Source organism: Diorhabda carinulata, chromosome 4 (genome assembly GCF_026250575.1).
Source record: "Diorhabda carinulata isolate Delta chromosome 4, icDioCari1.1, whole genome shotgun sequence".
NCBI classification, from domain to species: domain Eukaryota; kingdom Metazoa; phylum Arthropoda; class Insecta; order Coleoptera; family Chrysomelidae; genus Diorhabda; species Diorhabda carinulata.
In genome coordinates, this window is record NC_079463.1 from 21,308,371 (window position 1) to 21,328,467 (window position 20,097).

A 20,097-nucleotide genomic window follows, 5' to 3' on the forward strand; every position below is an offset into this window, starting at 1 on the left:
GCGTACGGAGGATTATTCCACGCGTTTCACGCTCTATAAAAAAAAGAAAACTAGCCTGGGAGATACTAGAATATCCCCCCTACAATCCGGATCTATCACTCTGCGAATATTATATGTTTGGATAACTGAAAAAGCCCCTCGAAGATTAAAAATTCCACACCGACGACGAAGTAGAGAGATATAATTGTTAGAGCTGCTCAAAGAATTCTTCGATACCAGCAATAAAAAATTCATGGATTATTACACGCGTACACAGTTTACGATGTTGTCAAATTTAGTTATCCCCAGATCTAAACATATTTGATGAGTGTATAGAATCGTACGAGTTGTTTAATGAGATATATAGAGTTGTTTAAATTAAAACAAAGTTTATATTGAAACATTAGTAGTTACAGAACAGTTTTCCTTATCGTTATTGATTTCATTCTTATCATAATCATACAAAAAATAAGATATATATGCTACAAATGACCATAATTGTGGTTATAATTATTACCAAAAAATTTCGTCATATTATTTTCTCTATATACTTTCTGATGGTGATAAAGCTTAAGCTAGAATAATTTCAGCAAGAAAATCGATAAAATTAATATATACAACAAAGTTAAGTTGTGTCAGAAACATTGAAGTACAGCTAAAATGTTTTACAACGGACCGTCACTAATTATTGACAATATGTCAACAAATTTCCAACATAATCGACTGGTCTATCAAGAAATGAATCCTAAACATTTCAAAGAGTGGAGTATCTGAAGAAACAATTTGAAACAATAATTAAACGAATAACCAGGAGTTAAACCAGCATTTTGGAAGCCTAGCAGTCAGATCCTTATTCCTTATCCATCTGATGATATCTAGTGCTCCAACAATGTATTTTGTAAAGTCTTTTCTGCTCATTCTGATGCAGGTCTTGTGAATGCTCTTCTGGTCTATGTCACCAAAGTATCGAGAAATATGGGAAATCGTGAGCAATTGCACTGGATTGGTCGAAGGCTTTTGACAGGCTTGGGTACGACAACCTCCTAAATAAATATCGTAAGGTTTTTCTTCCTGACTTATCGAATGGTTTAATAGTTTTCTTGACGACCGATCCATCCAGATCTTTATCGATGGTCACATTTCAGAAAGGTTCAGATTCAGATCACCATCATCAATAACCTTCTAGAGATGCAGTAAAGACCGAGGCTCCTGTTTTTACAAAGAAGACTGGATTCAAAATACCATCATCATCACAAATTCGCTCGTTGGGTTTTGAGATCGGGAGCAATATGTCCTGGTAAAGTGATGTGGCCGTATTAGCTAAGGCAGCTTCTTAGAAACTTGGAGCACTCTTCAAGACCAAAAAACTATATACTCAGCCACAACTCTACAAGGATTATTCCATCTTTGAAGTATTGCTCGACTCCCAAGGATACTTTGAGGATGCTTGTCTTGATATAGAAGAGAGAAATTCTATTTATAGGCGATCCAGAGTTAACCAGAAACTTGGACACTTTGCAAGACCTACAACCCCTCTACCAAGGCCTCTTGATTGGAATGTGTGCAATTTCATATCCTTCAAGACCCAGATTCGTACATCTTCAGAGTATTGTTCGCACACTTGGAGTTGACAGAGTTGACCAGTTGATAGATTAGAGCATGGAAGACTCTAGATTGTACCACGGCAGATGCTTTTTCGAGATCAATATCCAGCGGCATCTCCATACGGCAGGTACCACTCGAGTGTAAAACAGTTTTGTGCATGTTTTTTACATTAAAAAAATGCTGAAAATTAGTTGAGCATCCGCCATTTTTACTAAATTCGATCAACAGAGACTATGGATAATGCAGACGTTGAAAAAAATGTAAAAATGAAACTTTCCACCAAACTATACCTAACAGATGAATACGAGCCTGTAAAAAAGTCCATATCGTGAAAACTTTAACGACTGTGGAAATTCTATTAGTTTTTCCCATTTCGTATCTTCTTCTACCAACTGCTATAACAAAGGTCATAAAATTTGCTGCAAATACCGAAATGAATCGTTTTATATGAAGCTGATATTATCAAAACCGGATTGAACTTTAATATCCCCGAATTCTATCTGTGTTATATTGAATAAGAAGTTCTACAGATAAATAACCGTTTCTGGTATCGATACAAATCTGATAGAATTGAATTTCTTTCGATACATTCTCAATTTAACATATTTCTTATAGAAAAATAAACCATATGTGTCGTAGTAAGCTCTAAATTCTCATTTTCTACAATATACTCCCTATTTTCGTCTTTCAAGCGACTTTGTTTAGAAAAAATTTGCAGTTTAATTTGATCCCAGCATAGATATAAGAATAACAGTTGTGGGATTGTGGCGTAAAACTTCAAAATATTCTTGCTATTTAAAAAAAACTGCAGGGTGATGAACGATTTGAGGGTTATATTTGTATTATTTAGGAAAAACACATTGTTTTTTATGTGTGCCAGTGTTATTTTATGATAAATGGAATACGATATTTTTTTTTAATTTCCTTTGATTAATCATTTCCATCTGTAGAAAGAAAGTTTGCAAGAGAAGTATTATCAAAATTTTTTGTAATCTAGCCGCTAATAATTTGTATCACCTATAAATCCGAGGTAAAACTTTTAGTCTAACATTATAGCGTTTCACTCCATACCAACCAGATTCAATTCACTGGTCGACAAGATTTAGCCTTCACACGTACCACTTTTCAATAGCTTAATTATGCCTGTTCAAATTTTAGCAGGTAGGTGAAGTTTCATAGTGCAAAAAGTGATTGGAAAGACGAAAATGTCAAGTCAAACGCGCAGCAGCTTGTAAAACTTTTCCTGACAAATTTTGCTACATTCGTGGAGAATTTATAGAGAAATCGCAAGCCGAAAATCTGACAAAAGCCTATTTCAAATATTTTGGTACTTTAATTGGAGGCCAAGACAAGCAGTGGGTCCCACACGCGTGCTGTGTTAATCTCAATCTTCTCAAAAATAATCCAAAATCCTTTAAAAGATATTTATGGTTATGATTACACAATTTGGATTGTAACATGTTTCTTTGATTTTTCTAAGGCTTTCGATTGTGTTAATCTCATTTTAATCACCTCTCGCATGGTTCAAGTCGATAGCTCGATATATTGCATATAATTCAGCAGTGAAAGTAAATGGGGTTGAAGAAGCTCTAAGATATATTTGGAGGATGGTGTATTGATAGCAATACCCGTATCATCTTGAATTTTCCATGCAAATGCTGATCTAATCCTCGCAAGAAAGATTTGGCGGTTCTGGGCTGAAGTGAAAAAAGATTTGGAATATCTTAGAGAAGGATTGTATGGGAGGTAGGATTGAAAAAATTGGATTTTTCTTTGGCTGCACACGTAATGCTCAAATGATGGTTGTTTTGAATGCACCTGGTATCAAAAGTGAAGCTGTGAAAGTTGATCCATATCGATTCTCGATTTATAACACAAATTTCAGAATTATCTCAATCAAGTGTATTTTCATTCGATTTTGTCGTATACGCAAAAATTTGAAACTAGAACAAATCTCCTTTAATTAGTTTAGAGCAATTCCTCTCTATTTACAATTCACTACATCTCAACTTTGCTTCTAATGGGCTATTCCACTGTATATAGTTTAATGTTCCTTGTAGAGTTTTATTGTCCCTTTCGAGGTCTTTCTGTGATTAACAGAAAGCATTAGTAGATTAAAGTATTCCTTTAGATGTCGCGGTTCAATTTGTCAATCGGGTTTAGGATGATTTCCCAACCCTTGTCGGGAAACGTGGATTTGGGAAAGGGGACGCGACGACTATAATGAATATATGCAGATAGAATCAAATGGTAATGGAAGGGAATAGTAACAGAAAACATACAAAATAGTTGTAGTACTATATTCAATTTATTAAGTGAAGGGACATATAAATTATTGATAACTGATTCGCTCTATTAAACTGTTATTCGAAAGATTCGCATAAACAACGACTTCTATACCACCCCAACGTTGAGGAAATCCAACTCCAGGACTATGTAAACTTGAACAGAAGACTCAAGAAGTACAAACCTTTCGAGCTAGTGTCAGTGACAAAATGGAGTATGCACGATTATTGTAAGTAACTGTTAGGATTGCTAAACTAAAGAAACGGACCTTAGTTAAGTTTGCAAATAGTAGATTAAGCTAGAATCAAATTATTTATTGATCTATCTTGAAATAAAGAAAAACTTTAACCTACTTGCTGAAGTTTTTTGTATATTGTTTGAACCGAGTGTGAAATTTATCTCAATCAACTCTTTCGATCTTACTTCAACTGTGAATTGATTCACAAGTGCTACTTTGAACACTTTGAAGAACTGTAATTGATGAAAAAGAAAACCGAAGTTATTTGGAATGCTTAAAAATGATGAAGCACCACTGAAAAAAGTGTATTAACTTAGAAGGAAACTATAAGTTGAGTTTCAGCTGGAAAGTTGGTTAAAACGTGAAAAAAATTGAAAACTTGTAAGTATTCAATCAAATCTAATCCAGAGGAATGTACAAAACTCCAAAGGAGATGATTTAATGATAAAAAACGAGCAAAACAACCTGTTCAGAAACCTTCTAGAAGTTCGACCAAAACCCACGTTTGAAAAGGAGGCTAAAGCAATGTATGAACTTCTTAAGTACAGAGGCGAAGATCTGGTACGAAGATTGTACCAATTATAAGAAATTCCGATTATAAGGAAGAGGTGTTGATACCCTCTATGTTCAAAAAGAATAATAGATTAAAATGTTTCAACTGTGGAAGCATCGCTTTAAAATCAATCAGGTACAAAATACTACAAACATTTTTTCAAGTGGAACTCATCTAGTAGGCTGAAGGAAACCTGATAGACTATTTCAGACGAAACTGCTCTATGCTACACCATATGCTTGTTGCTGTTCTGACCGTCCCGAAGCACCTAGAAGTTTCTACCTAGGTGCTTTTCGATTGGTGGAAACATTGGAAAGATTTTTATTGTTTCAGACACGAAATTACTACTTATTTAATAGTTTGCTTCTGGGTATTGATCCTGAACTTCTGTAGGTTGTAATGTTCGAGAAAAACGTGCTACACCGGCTTGCACTTCTCTAAAGAAAAAGTGCTAATGGATTGAAGTTGTGGGTGTTTGCAGACAAACTTGCTATTCACGAACCACGTTTGCCTGTTGTGTACGTCTTGAAAAACTGATCTAAGCGGGATTATGTTAGACAGTTTGGAAAAATCTTTGCCGTGGTAGTAACGATGAAATAAATTAAGGTGGATGACCTTTCTATCATATTCTAAGCTATCAAAGTTTCTGGTCAACTTTGGATCGCCAATAAGTCGAACTGCTTTCTTTTGTATTGAGTCGAGAATCTTCGAAGTGTGCTTGGGAGCCGAGCTCCAAATATGCACGCAATATACTAAATATGGACGAATCTGAATCTCAATAAGAAGAAATCATTGGGTGTAAGGACTGTACGGCGGATGACCTATCAATTCGATGTTTTGACGTTTTTATGTGATTTGAAACAACTTTTTTTGAATTTGGCTCGACTTGAAAGACCCATACAGTCGTTGTTGTTTGTTTCTGTCTTATATTCATAGATTTGTCGCCAGTCACAACACATAGATGTCTTTTGAACCACCTCGATTGGGATGACTCATCAATTCGATATTTTGTCTGTTCAGAAACGTTTTCATTTGAACTGAAACAATTTTTTTTGTACTTCGTTCGTCTCGAAAGACTCATACAGTCGTTTTTGTTTGTTTCTGTCTTATATTCATAGATTGGTCGCCAGTCACAACACACCTTTGTCTTTTGAAACACCTCGATTGGGATGACCCATTAATATTTGATTTTTTGACTGTTCAAAAACATATCTTAAAACTTAAGTAGCAACCCACGTTTTTTATAATATTCAATATTTCTTGTTCAAAACCAGGCTAATGACATGAATCCAAGATTCATTGATAAAAATGATTGATATTCAAAATCTGTGGTATAAATTTCTTCAATGATGTTTACGAATACATTAAGAACAAAACTCCAAAAGATACTTCAAGTTATTAAATTGCCACCTTTTAAAATCCAAGCTATTGCACTCAAATTTTTTTTTATTAAAACATTAACCAGGTTTCTTTATCACATCTCGAGCTCCATGAACCCCTAGTAGAATGTCTGATTAAGTTAAATGGGTCATAAAAGAGAAGTACATCCCTCTTAAATTTATTACGCACAACTATCACAGATACTAGTTGATAATGTGACTGTGGTCGTAGGATATACGCACTATTGATAGTTTAGAGTTTGAGCCCTGCAGGCTGTTGAACTTCCGTTAAACTACGTTGGGGCTCTAATAGAGATAAAGTGTTATTTACTGCAAATTCACTGGTTTCGCTTTATTCAAAAATCTATCCGGAACGGATGGTTGATGAGTAACTCTAGTAGTAAACTTCGTGAGAAGGAAGTTGTTATATACACGATTGATTTCCCTCAAGTATTCTGCAGGTACTTCGAAGGGATTTATACCGAACTAACGTCGTCTTCCGAAGGGTTGTTGAATTGTTCATAACTTAAACTGTTTGTAACTATATAATATGATATACAAAGCGCATATTAAACATTTTGGATACTCGTTGAATGATTGTTTGGCCAGAAAATTTTCCCCCATTTTAGCAATGCGTGCTTTCAGTTCCAGGTCAGTCTAATATCGTTTTTTGTCCCAGAGAATTACTCCGACTATGTATCTAAGGGTTTTCATCTCGGAGATGTTGTTTTGCCCTGCTTGTATCCTCTAGTTTCAGCTGCATAGGTAGACGTCAATTTTCACCATTTCTTCTATGGTTCAAAGATCATAACTTCTATAGCAAATTTGCAGCGCTCTGGATCTTTATTCATTACCATAGACTTCGTTTTGGAGATGGATATCTCTATTTTGAAATATTCTGTCGTTTATATTCACAAAACTTTGGTCGTAGATTGTTTTCGTTTTTTTTTTATGATCACAGCATCATCTGCATAGCATACAACTCGGAACTTGCTGGTTATCATCGTGTATACTTGTCTTGACTGAGTTTTGACTGTCACCTCGTCTAATTACTGTTTATATTCCTATGAACAGACAGGTCATCTACCCTTTAGGCGCTGAAATATTTCCTCTCTTATTGAGAAAATCTTTCCGAAGAATCGTTTTTTCTCATCATAAGAGAAAATTGCTTTACACCCTTTGCACGCTACTTTTCCTTTTACGCCTATTTTGAATATATCGGAGGGTCTGTCATTGTGTGCTCAGATCTTGATTGATCGACTTACATAACTTGTATAATAGAACACAATCGGTGCGTTGCGAATTCCTCGCGTCCACTACCAACTTTCCAAAAAAAAAAATTCCGAATAAAATAAATTAAGAGAAAATGATATGCAAACTTTCTTTTTTTACTTCGTCTGTGATAATTGACAGCTCTCAACTCAAGACGGTCTTATCAAAATTACGGTATATAGTTTGGTCCTTCGAGCCGGATCAATTAAATCTAATTATAAATCAAAATTCAATATCGAGATATTAATTGAGACTGCAACATCATTAAAAGAAGCATCGTTGATGATGTTTGTAACATTAAATTATCGATGAAAATCAGAATCGAAAAAAGTAGTAAGATTTGGATGCCTGCAATCTCTAAACACTGTTTAATATTATAATACATTGGATAATGAAAAAACTAAGTATAAAACGTCAGGAATTATGTATTTTGTAATTTTTATGTTTGTTTCTTAGTTAGAAACATCTTCACGACCCTGTTTTTGTTCACACAGCTTTCTCACACTTTTTGAGTGTCTGCTAGCTCGAGCAATTACAGAAATATCAAATGTCTTAAAATTACCATGGCAGTGAACGTGTTAAATGATTAATAATTACGATGGAACACTTAAAAAGCGATCCGTTTTCATTTTTCAATTAGTAACAACGGAAAACGGTAATTAATCCTCGAGAAAGGTAATGAACTGAAAAGGAATAACTAATATTTATCCATCAGATGTCAAGAGAATTCCTGAAAATTGGAAACAAAAATTAATCACACTCCAAACGTGAGAAAATATACATTATCTATATACCTAAATACAATACGCTTCTTGTTTCGGGATCCAGATAAATGCCTTTTGTTTACGAAGAGATGAAATGTTCAATTCAAAATAAAATAGTCAAATATGAAGATAAAAATCACCATCCAAGAAGCAAACGATTAAAAGTCTTATTTTAATAAACAGAGAAATTAATCAAAATAGAGATATTAAAGGGTTTGACGTGGATTCATGTTTCCAAAGAAACATGAAAAATGGAAAAATAAGAAACCACGAAAATTGACGCCTTAGTAAAATGAAATAAGGTCTAGGCTAGATCAGATCTAAAACGACAAAATAAAAGATGAAATGAACTTGGAAGAAACGTTCGGCCTTCGCTTAAAGCATCCTTAAATCATTACGAGGATAATCCTAGACTAATCTAGAGATAGTTTCTAGTTTGAGCACGCCATGCCAAAAACCTCAAACTCTCTCCAACCTTTCATAAATCCCTTTTTTATGTTCTTTGCCTACTGCATCCTTTCAATATTAGTTTGAAGTCTTCTAAAAAGGCTTCTCTCAATCTCTTTTTCTCTATTCAAGTACTCAAAGACAGATTCAAGTTTACTGATCAATCTTCAGCGGTTCTGGTGGACAAAACTCCTGGTGGATGCATATAGTCGAGGTACGTCGAGGTTTTTTTAAATCTAGGTTTATTTTTCCCACCATATGATATACTGTCAATCAAAAAACACAATTTACCAAAAGTATATAATGTATTAACACATTAAACATTTGTTTATATCAAAAATAGAGAATCAATTTCTCAGGTACTTTAACAGTATTATCAAAAATATTCTTACTTCTTATGTCGCTAATTATTCTACTAATATCGTTTTCCATTACGTTTTTTTCAACGCGATCTTCATTACTACGTAATTGGAAGTAAAAAATGTTATTACCAGTTAATATCATAAATTGCTCCAACCAAATATCAACCAAAACTAATCCCAACATATATAAAAGTACTATCACCAAAATTTTACTGTAGAACAGCGCCATTTTTAATTGGAAAAATATAGTTTCATCGGTACCAATAATTTTGATAATATGACACTTGTCACTTTATCAAAATGACGACTACACATATTAATTATATGTAAAGTTACTAGTAAACATCCAAGGTAACAGTACATGAAGATTAAGAGAAGCTATCTTGGAAAATTCCATAGTAGAACTGCCATTAAATATAGAGACAACTCATAGGGAACCTCTGGTAATCGAGATCAACTATTACTCCAAAATAGCCTCTTTCCCTGGTCCAATTTTAGCGCTGATAGGTTCCTCGATAGTTCTTAAAACTTATGCTTCTCATTGTGCGACTCCTAGAAAGTTGTTAAGAAGAGAAAGTCTCCAAGAGTCAACTCCTGAACCAAATAATCCGTTTCCATCGTGGAAGAATATTGAGCAAGTGAGTGAATCGACATTCAAACCTCTTCTCCAAAACCCTGTTTCTGTTTTTGCCTTGATAGGTTTCTTGATAGCTCTTAAACTTATGCTTCTCATTCTCCGACTTCTCGAAAGCTGTTAAGGAGAGAAAGTCTCCAAGAGTCAATTCCTGAAACAAATAAGACTTTCATAGTGGAAAAATATTGAGCAAGTGGATGAATCGATGTTCAAACCTCTTCTCTAAAGCCCTGGTTCTGTTTTTGCCTTGATAGGTTTCTTCAACCAGATGAGTGACTTCTTCAACAGTCATAATCTAGACACTAGAAGAGGTATCACCAGAAAGAGAATCATCATTTTCTATCAGCTGAATCTATAGGAATTGACAAAGAATATGTGCGACAAATTTTACATAAGAATTTCAACTATCCTTCAGGAGGAAAGAAAAAGCGTCGCGCGTCCTAACTGGAAAAGACTTTTTTTATATCTCAAAATTTTTTAATCAAGTTACTCATCGTAGTTGGATTCTAACTACAAAAAAATCATATTTTTTTCAGAAATGTACAAATAAGACATATAACTACTAATGGTATTGGCACCCTCCTACCCTTTCAGTCTGCTTCCACATTTTTTGCTTTTTAACCGAAAAGTGGTTTCCGCGAAATTTATGTTTGGAATAGAGCCACAAATTGAAACGTACTTTTTAGAGTCGAATGCTTGATTTAATACCTACTTTCTTATGCAAACATTTCTCTCTTTACTTTTTTTATTCCCACTGTGTAAACAATCACATTAAGTTAACTACACTGGAAAAAATTACACAGGAAATCAATACTTTGTACTCTATTAATATTTGTTCATAATATATATAATTCAATATGTTTTTCGTATGAATATTCACAAAATCTCTTGGTATTTATTGAGAAAAACACATTTTTTGACAAAAATTTATTTTATTCATCGAAATAACCTTCAGTTTTAGCAATTGCTTCTTCATTTTAGCTGAATTTTTTACCAGCAAGAATTTTTTTGAGATCAGTAGTCACTGGGGGCCAGATCTGGACTATAATCTGTAATGCGTTCAATCTAATCACCTTTGCCATCGACTTGTGAATCGATGCATTGTCTTTGTGGAATATTGGCTTACTCTCCAAGATATGAGGCCGTTTTTGATTGTCTTTCTCTTTTGGAAATAGTTGATGAACAATATTCCATGTGCATCCCAAAATACTGAAGCCGTAACCTTCCCAGCTAACTATTGTGCCTTCGGACGTGGTTCAACGTCTGTAATCCACTCAGATGATGATTGTTTTGAGTAAGCAACTCAATTGGACGACCACCAGATCTTTCATCATCATCGGTGTCTGTACAAACACGTTTAAATTTATAAAATCAATAACAAACACAGTATATCTCACATAACTTAAGTAGCAGCCCTCGTAAGCATGAAAATCAAACCATCTTCTCAGGACTTCGACCAAAATAAATATCTTTGAATCCACTAAAATTGAATGCATTACAGCTCCAAAATCATCTATTTTTTTTTATTTCCATCTTGAATTAACATCTAATGAAGTTTTTCGAATAAAAAGCAAAACTTGTCCTGGTCTATATAGAATCTTCTTGAGAAATTAGCTGCTTCTCTGACAAAGTTCTAAGCGGAATTGAATATTGATAGAGAGTTTATTATGCATTTAAATGCAAAGAGAGCCCAATTATATGCGGATTCTCCGGAACAGGAAGCTGGCTTTCCGCAGATATTCCCTTTACGGAAATAAGAAAAAAAAATAACATCCCTATCGTGAAGTTCAATTATGGAAAATCTTCTCGAACATTCCCGATTCGACTTTAGAAATTGTTGCTTAATTGGATCTTTATAAAATTTCGTTTGAGTTGTGCTGTTGTAAGAGATTTTTCGTGTCCAGCGCAGCGTTTTTATAATTTCATACTAAATGGCTTCGAAAAATTTTCCTTTTTCCTTTCATATATCGTATGGAAATTCTTATATATACCACTTTTAGTAATACCCACTTGCTTTTAGCTGAATAAACATATTTTATCATGCAAATAGAAAACTTGACGTTTCTCCCTAGTTATTTATTTCAAATAAAAAAATCGATTCATACCCTTACTCAACACCCCATTTCTATTAATTTTCAATGAACTTACTGTTCTCTTCGGTATTACAAGGGTTGCTACTTAAATTTTAAGATATGGTAACACTGATGGGAATATGTCAAATGTGACATTGATGTCATGAAGTTTGACATTGACATTTAAAAATCATAGATCTATGTATGGTAACCCTAAACTAAACACCAATGGACGGTAGGTGCTTGAAGTTACAGCTCCAGAAATGTTGATGAAAATCCACAAAGAGGTTCTGGATGATCGTCGACTGAAATTGAGTGAACTAGTAGACATTCCAGACATTTCGAAAAGTGTTTAAAAGTTTCATAACCATGGATGAAACGTAAGTCCATAGCCTCACATCCAAAGCAAAAGAACATTAAGAACAATGGATTGAAAAGGGAGAACCGGCTCCAAAGAAAGCAAAGACAGTTCCATCTGCAGGTCAGATCATGGCGTCGTTTTTTTGTGATACACGAGGGATAATTTCCTCGAAAACCAAAAAATTATCAATAGCGAGTATTATGCGAACTCATAGGAGAGTTTGAGCGAAGAAATCAAGCAAAAATGGCCGCATTTGGTTAAGAAGAAAGTTTTGTTTCATTAGGACAATGCACCAGCTCACACATCCGTTATTGCAATTAAATTAAAGTTTGAATTGCTTTCTCATACACCCTATTCACCAGATTTAGCCCCTTCGGATTATCTTCTGTTCCAAGACTTAGAAAATTACTCGCTGGTCAAAGATTTTCCAGCAATGAAGAGGTAAAATCGGTAGTTAATGTTATTTTGAGGAGCTTGACGATTCTTAACTATAAAAAATATTTTTGTGTTTTCTTTGTTGGGCCAGTTACTTTTCAAACCATCCTTGTAAACATGCAACCACCATTAGAGCAACATAGAACGATGAATTCTGAGTGGTACCCCAGTATTTGTTGAACAAAAGTGTTCGAAAAAAAAACAGGAAAATCAATCACGATTTTGGATAAAACTAAAGCCAAATCCATATATAAAATTTGGTTTTTTTATCTCAAAACTTAAGTAGTAGCCCTCGTATATTGAAAAAAATGTATCAGGATGATCCAATGTCAAGTATTTCTGATATTCATCAACAAAAATGGATCCAAAGGACTCAAATATTCAAATTTTAGAATTGTTAATTTTTCCAATAAATCTTCTCAATATAGATAAGTTCTGAAGGTCTCTATATGACAATTTTTCATACACGCCACTCTTAATTTAAATCACCACCCTAACATTCGCTCTCTTTGTCCTACCCCGTGGGATAAAACTTTTTATAAAGAAACATTGAGTCGTCGTACGGTTGGCATTCCTGCAGATACGTCCCAGGGGTCTCCGGAGAAGCACGCTTCCTGTTTTCTTTGGAATACAATAGACCAAAAAAAATGTGTCTCAGACAGTTGACAAACTTCAGAAAATGTTGAATTCAGTTTTCTCCTCGTGGGTAATGCCCCTTTTAACTGATTGCTGTCGACAATTTTCAATTTGTAAGGGTGAACAGTACAACGGTCTCTCTGAATCCGACGAAGAAATATTATTGGAGATGTTATGAAGTTAGTGACTAGAAAAAATTAATTTTTTTTATTCACTAGGTAATTAACAACTAATGAACGTGGTAATTATAAAAAATGTCGCTTTCCAAGGTTTAGTTTGATCAGAGATAGTTACCCACCCGATACATACTTCTTGGTAATCCTGATAAAGATATCAGTACGAATTTATTTAATTATCGTGTTTTCATCATTTCTCTGACAATTTAAAATTATTAAAAATGGTAATATACCCTTTGGGACATTTTATATATACCTTAAAGGGAGGTTTTGTTACATTATGTTGGAATTTGTGTTTTTTTTATATTTATAAGAAAAAAATCGTCAATTAGTGAACAATATTTTGGGATACACTGTATTGTTTTTTCGAATTTTTGTAACGTTTATTTTTTATGGAAAAACAGAAGGGATGTAATAGATAGCGCGTTAGAATATATTTTCAATTTCCTGTTGACAACAGCCAACTTCTTCGACGACATCATGTTTTCTAACTTTTACTCCCGACAATTTTCAACTCCACTCGAGCCATTCCACTATTTATCACAATCGACTATGCATCTCGTTCCGTGCCAATAACACTGACACATAAGGAATCCAACATATGGAGAATACATTATGTATAAAGGATGTCCCGCGTGGAATTTCCCTTTAGACATGTATGGAAATTGACAATAAACAAAACTACTACATATAGTCGACTAAGAACAAAGAAATATTCCAACATCAACATAAAATCACAAATATTCTGGGACACCCTATATAGTAAAGTGAAGTGAATGAAACAAAGTCGAATATAAAAATTATGTTATAATATATACTAGCATGGTAATCTGCATTGTAGACTACAGAGTTGTTTTAACCAGCCCATTATCCTGAACCTACTCCTTAGACGAGCTACCATTTCCCTCAGCCAACAACAAAATTTGACGATAGAATCATTGAAAAATTTAAATTTGCTGTATCTTCGTGTAAATATTGAAGATACGGAGCTCCGAATCCGTGGGAGTTTCTAACAAAACGTGTTTTTTATCGTCTAAAATTACACGTTTTTGATTGATCATGGTTAACAAGTAATTAATTTTCCAACGATTTCTCATTTTACTATAAATTCAAATGCATGAATTAATGGCGTTTTGTCATCTAGAAACTTCTAGAATAATCTAGATCACTCGATATCAGAACATTTTAGAATACTGCTCGATTTCCTGTTTCATCAAAAGTTTTCTGTGTTTACCAGGACTGTGTACTGGTGATGATATGAAGAGTGGATATTTAAACATTGTGTCCTCTAGGAATTTCTGGATTTTTCCACTAATCCATGAAGATATAAGATCTGGAAATTTTGCCATTCCACCATCTAGAAATTTATAGAACAATCCAGGGTAATTGAGAGTGTCTCTAAGGGCGTGCTTTTGAATATATAAGATCTAGAAGTTTCGCCATCTGAAATTTTCTACATCAAACCAGAATATTCGAGAGCAGAACATTCTGGAATACTGTTTCCCTTTACTATCCTGGGAAAAGTTCCCTGCTTTTACATGATGATGTACTTGTGATATAAAGACTGGAAATTTCACCATTCCGCAATCTAGAAATTTCTATGACAATACAGCAATTCAATGACTTGTCGATTGAGAGCTTTCTATTCCAAATCATTATGAAACAACGTCTCAGTTCCTGTCGGACAAAACGTTATCATTTTCACCCTAAAAGTATACTTTTGGAGATATAATCTCTAGAAGTTTCGCCGTCTAGAAATTTCTAGAACAATGTATACCATTGGAAAACAGAACGACCTAGAATTTAGTCTTCTATATCATTAAAAGATTTTTGAACACTAGTTTTACAATCTAAAAATTCCAAATCATCCAGCCTAAAACATTTTGCAAAACTTTTTCATTTCCTTTTTAAGAGAAAGTCCTCTATCGATATACAGGATGTGATTTTAAATTGTAGATTTCCGAAGCTGTTTTTGTATGGACAAAAGTTCCTATGAATCGACATTCTTCATGTGTTCAAACCTTCAAGAACATTCCAGAGCAATCTGGTATATTATGAACATAAAGCTCTTCATGGATTCGAATTCTAGTGTTAAACGTAGATTCATTCAGATGCCACTTACTGTATGTATAATGTGCATTCGTTTGGAAAACATCACCGCAGACTTACCGGAAATAGTGCGGGAATGGTAAGGGTAAGAGGTATTAATGTTGTCTACCGGATTTCCGGAATGGCGAGCCATCGCTGGCGGTTCAACACCGCCATATTTCACACGGCGCCAGTCCATCGGACCCCAAAGCCACTACTCGCAATGGGATAGGTGTGAGTTAGTACGAGAATCTCTTGTTTTATGGTCCACCACACCCACCGCGCTCTTAATTTTATGGAAACATGTCGCGTTTATTGAGCAAATAGCTGGGAAAAATTATATTTTTACAGGGGTTTCAATGAAATCAAAGAAAGGCTGTAGAATCATTCAAAAATTGAAATTTGTAGTATGTTTGTCTAAATATTGAAGGTGCGGGGCCCCAATCCGTGGGAATTTCTATCAAACCGTATTTTTTATCGTCTTAAATTACACGTTTTTGATTGATCATAGTTTCAAGTAATTAATTTTCCGACAATTTTCTGTTTCAACAGTCAAAACTTGAAAAATTCTTGTTTTACTCTAAGCATGTCGCGTTTATTGAGCAAATAGTTGGGAAAAATTACATTTCTACAGGAAGTTTTAGTGAAATCAAAGAAAGGTATCCAAACTTAAGTTTTCATATATATAAGGATCAAACATAAATGAAATTCCCTTGGAAGAAAAGACGTAGAGCTTTCGTCTTGTACAACAAGTTGTTTTAACCACTCCATCATCCTGAACCTACTCCTTAGACGATTTACCTCCCATTTCGCTCAGCCAACTTCCAAAATTTGGCTGTAGAATCATTAAAAAATTGAAATTCGCAGTATATACGTGTAAATATTGAAGGTACGGACCCACCAATCTTGCTCTAGGTGGAAATCAGCGACTTTTCTCCTATACTCTAAGCTATAACTCTGTGACTTAACTTGGTCTCTTATGTATTAAGTTGAGTATCCTTTGCAGGACAAAATGCATCCCTGAGAACCACCAGCGGTGACCTCAAACCCTTCTAAATGGATGGTGACCTGGATATATGAATCTTCCAGAAAGCTACTGAGCGAGTGAATAAGAAAGAAACCAAACCCTATCAAAAGCTTTGGTTATTCGTCATATTTCTCTATAGCTTCTGACCATAAATTGATATTCTTGAGACCTTTTGCATTTTGCATTTTCTGAGTTTGTGAGTTGGGGTTCGGTGATGGCAATAACTTCTTCATTCGACTCAAATTTACTCCCGAGGAGTAGCTTTTATGGAGGAAAATATTGGTCGCTGTGAATTTCCACAGTTATCGCAAGGCCTTGATGAAGATAATCAGACATACTTTCAACATTTGATTGCCCTGCATGATGATTTTAGAATCAGATCTGAAGATATCACCAATGCTCTAAAGTTAAATTTTGTATAATAAAACATATACGGTGCATATACATTGCGGACAGGAAACAAGAAACGATATATTGCATCGCGAAAAGGAAATAAAAAATACCATCCCCTTAAGGGTTGAAACTTTAATTGAAATGCCCTTGGCGCTGCTATGTCTTTGACTGCGACTTCTGACTTGATGGCAGTTTACTAGGGTTGCAGCATCCCCTTTGTTTCCAAGTTACACACGTGCGAGTTTCAATTCCCTGTCGGGGAAGTTGCAAAAGGTAAGTTTTACAACACGGAAGGAGTTAGGAAGTTCGTAATTAGTCCGCCCTTTATAGTTGATGCGAGTGGGGCTTCCTTATTAAATCCAACGATTTTTGTCTAAGACTCCAACCGCAGACAATTAAATCTAATTAACAACAGGATTTAACTATTCAGTCGAAAGGAGCTTCGTCGACGAAAGTTGATTAAGTTCGGACATCTCACCAGAAGTATATAATTGAATTAAATGGATTGGATAGGGAATTATGATGATCAAAAGGATGATTTTCTTTATTTTATTGTATATTTTTCCCAAAATCCATAATTTTCTTCACGCGCGATCATAGACGAACGCATACAAACCAGGAGAGTGCATTAGTTTTGTCGACGGATATTTTTCATCAGAAGCTTCGTTTATGATATTATCAACTTGCTATCACGTAAAATCTATTGGCTATTTCTTTTTATTAATGTTGATCGTGATTTTTACCTTGGAGAACAGACTCTAAAAAGACGCTGCTTTATATTAAATGCTAAGTTCGCTAGCTTAGACGAGCACGTGGAACTAAAATCCTAGAAACTAAATTTTTATGGAATAAATAGAAAAAGATGGTAATCAGTAATGCTCCAATAAGAATTGGATATGTAATCCAAAAGACCTGCAGGAAATTTAAACAGTGATAGTGGAACTGATCTGCACGTACCAGGAATAAATCTAAATTTGAGGTTGAGACAACTCTCTAGAGAAGCTTGTACTTTTTCTCAATCATGGGTTGACTCACGACAGAGACCGTAAAGCTGGTCCTGTACAGTTATGATAAAAAAGTCAAAAATTTGGCGAATGCGACGGTTTTTATCACAATGGCGATTTATTTATATAAACTTTCGAATCAGTTTCTAAGAAGACCTTTTCATTTATTTGCTTGTTCGTTCACTTTCTTAACTACCTTCTGGTATTAATTCGTGCTAGTTCAGCAGCTAAAGTCATTTTATAATTCTAAGTCATAGTGAATTTAAATTATAAAAATAGTGATTATTATATAAGTAGTGATTAATTATTTAAAGGCAGTTGAATAATTAAGATATGAATCAATAAGAGTGAATAAAGTATCTTTTTCATTAATAGAATTATTTATTCACCTTATATCTTTGTTATTTAGGCACGTAACTCTAAACGATTTTCGATTGAGATCAAATTTTAGTATCAATCTGGAAAAAATGTTGTAAGTGAAGGTAGCGAATCACGTATCGGTCATTTTGAACAAAAACGCAGTAGGCCTAGCTTATTGTGTTAACCGTATTTCCAACATTTATCGCATAGAGTTCCTTTTATATCACGTCCGACCTGCACATTATCATGATTGACTGCGAAATGTTTTTTTTCCTATCAAGTACAATCAACGGTCTCGATTGATTACGGAACTAGATAAAGAGATATACAGGATGTTTTAAGACAACGTAACCCATCTACAGAATAGATAGAAAACTGGTATCTAATGTGTAACTAGTGCTCTCTATGCAATTCATATTGAAACAATGGAATGTATCAGCTTCCAAAACAAATCGAATAAAATTCCATCACAATTATACCATTACCTATGGTAAAATCGTGAAAAATTCGTATATTTTGTAACACCTTTTTTGTAACACCCTGTAGATAGCTTTGATCACTAATACGGGGGATGTAACCAAACTGGAATTTATGAAATCGTTAGTAATATTCAAACGTCTGAAGGATGTAACTTGGTTATCGAAATGTGCATAATTTCCTGTTCAATTCGTACCATCAAGTCGCCTTTTCGGATATCGTGACGGAAAAAATCAAGGGGGTAAGATCTGGTGATCAATTTGACCTTGTATGTCCACGATTTTCTATACACCTTCCTTCTAACTGGTTATTCAAAAACCTTCCAAAATCAAGACTATAATTTGGTTTTTTTGTAACACCCTGTAGATAGCTTTGATCACTAATATGGGGGGTGTAGCCAAGCTGGAATGGAATAATTTGGTGTTGCATCATCTTGTTCAGAGGGGACATCATTTAAATCAAACCTCGTCTAAAAATACTGCACTAATCAGAAAATTTGGATTTTGATCACAATGCCTCGTAAAGATGTCATAAAATTCGAAAAGTCTTCACCTAAGATTCAGTTGAACTTTGTCTAAATGCAATTTTTCTTTGTAACAAAACTTCACTAATTAACTTCACCACAAACCACTAATCACTAATTTATTATAAGGCAATATCTATGGATGAGTTCTTGGTCTCGAGTATGAGAAAAAATTTTAAATTTCAATATAAATATGAGACATAACTTCATCCGTGTAAGTTTCTGTCTTTGGTTTATTCTCGTTCTTTTTCTTTCAGTAAAGATGATCTATATCGAAAGTTTTTTATATATTTCTCGAAAACTGCTGTTGGCGTCTGGCTCGCGATTCGGAAAGGTGCAGGAAGAATCTTTACGACATTTCTCAGACCATTTGGTCCATTTATTCAGCCAGTATTTCAGTCGAATTTCCATAACTACTGCTACGCACGACAAATAATTCAGAAGTTCTTTAATGTCTCAATGACTTCACAACGGCGGATATTGGGGACTTTTTTAAGAAAAATGCATTTCAGTTTTCAAATTATCGAAGGGGAAGTATTCGAATTTATTATATACCACAGAATATGTATATTCAGCTCTATTATTGATATTACCAAAGCTTTTAACACGTTATAGAATTATCAAAAAAAAATAGAGGAATTCCGTAAGGATCTAGCTTTTGTTGATTGTTAGCAATAATGTCTTAAACGATAACTTCCGGTAATAGCATAGCAAAGCTACAAGAGTAACTGCAGAATTCACCACAAGTGAACAGAGTATTTCCAGCAGTTCATCGTAGAGGACAGGAAAAAATCCTGCTACATTTGATCTACCTCAGTAGAAGTTACCTGTAAAGCATAATTAATCAAAAACCTGTAATTTTGGTCAATTAAACAACAATTTTCGTTAGAAACGAGATTTAGTGAGTCGCCTACATATTGAAAGTAGTAAGTACTCACGACAGACAACACTAAACGTTGAACAATTATGTCAAAAAGTTATGAAACTTATGAAAATATTACACCCAGAATTATCATATAGTATTTC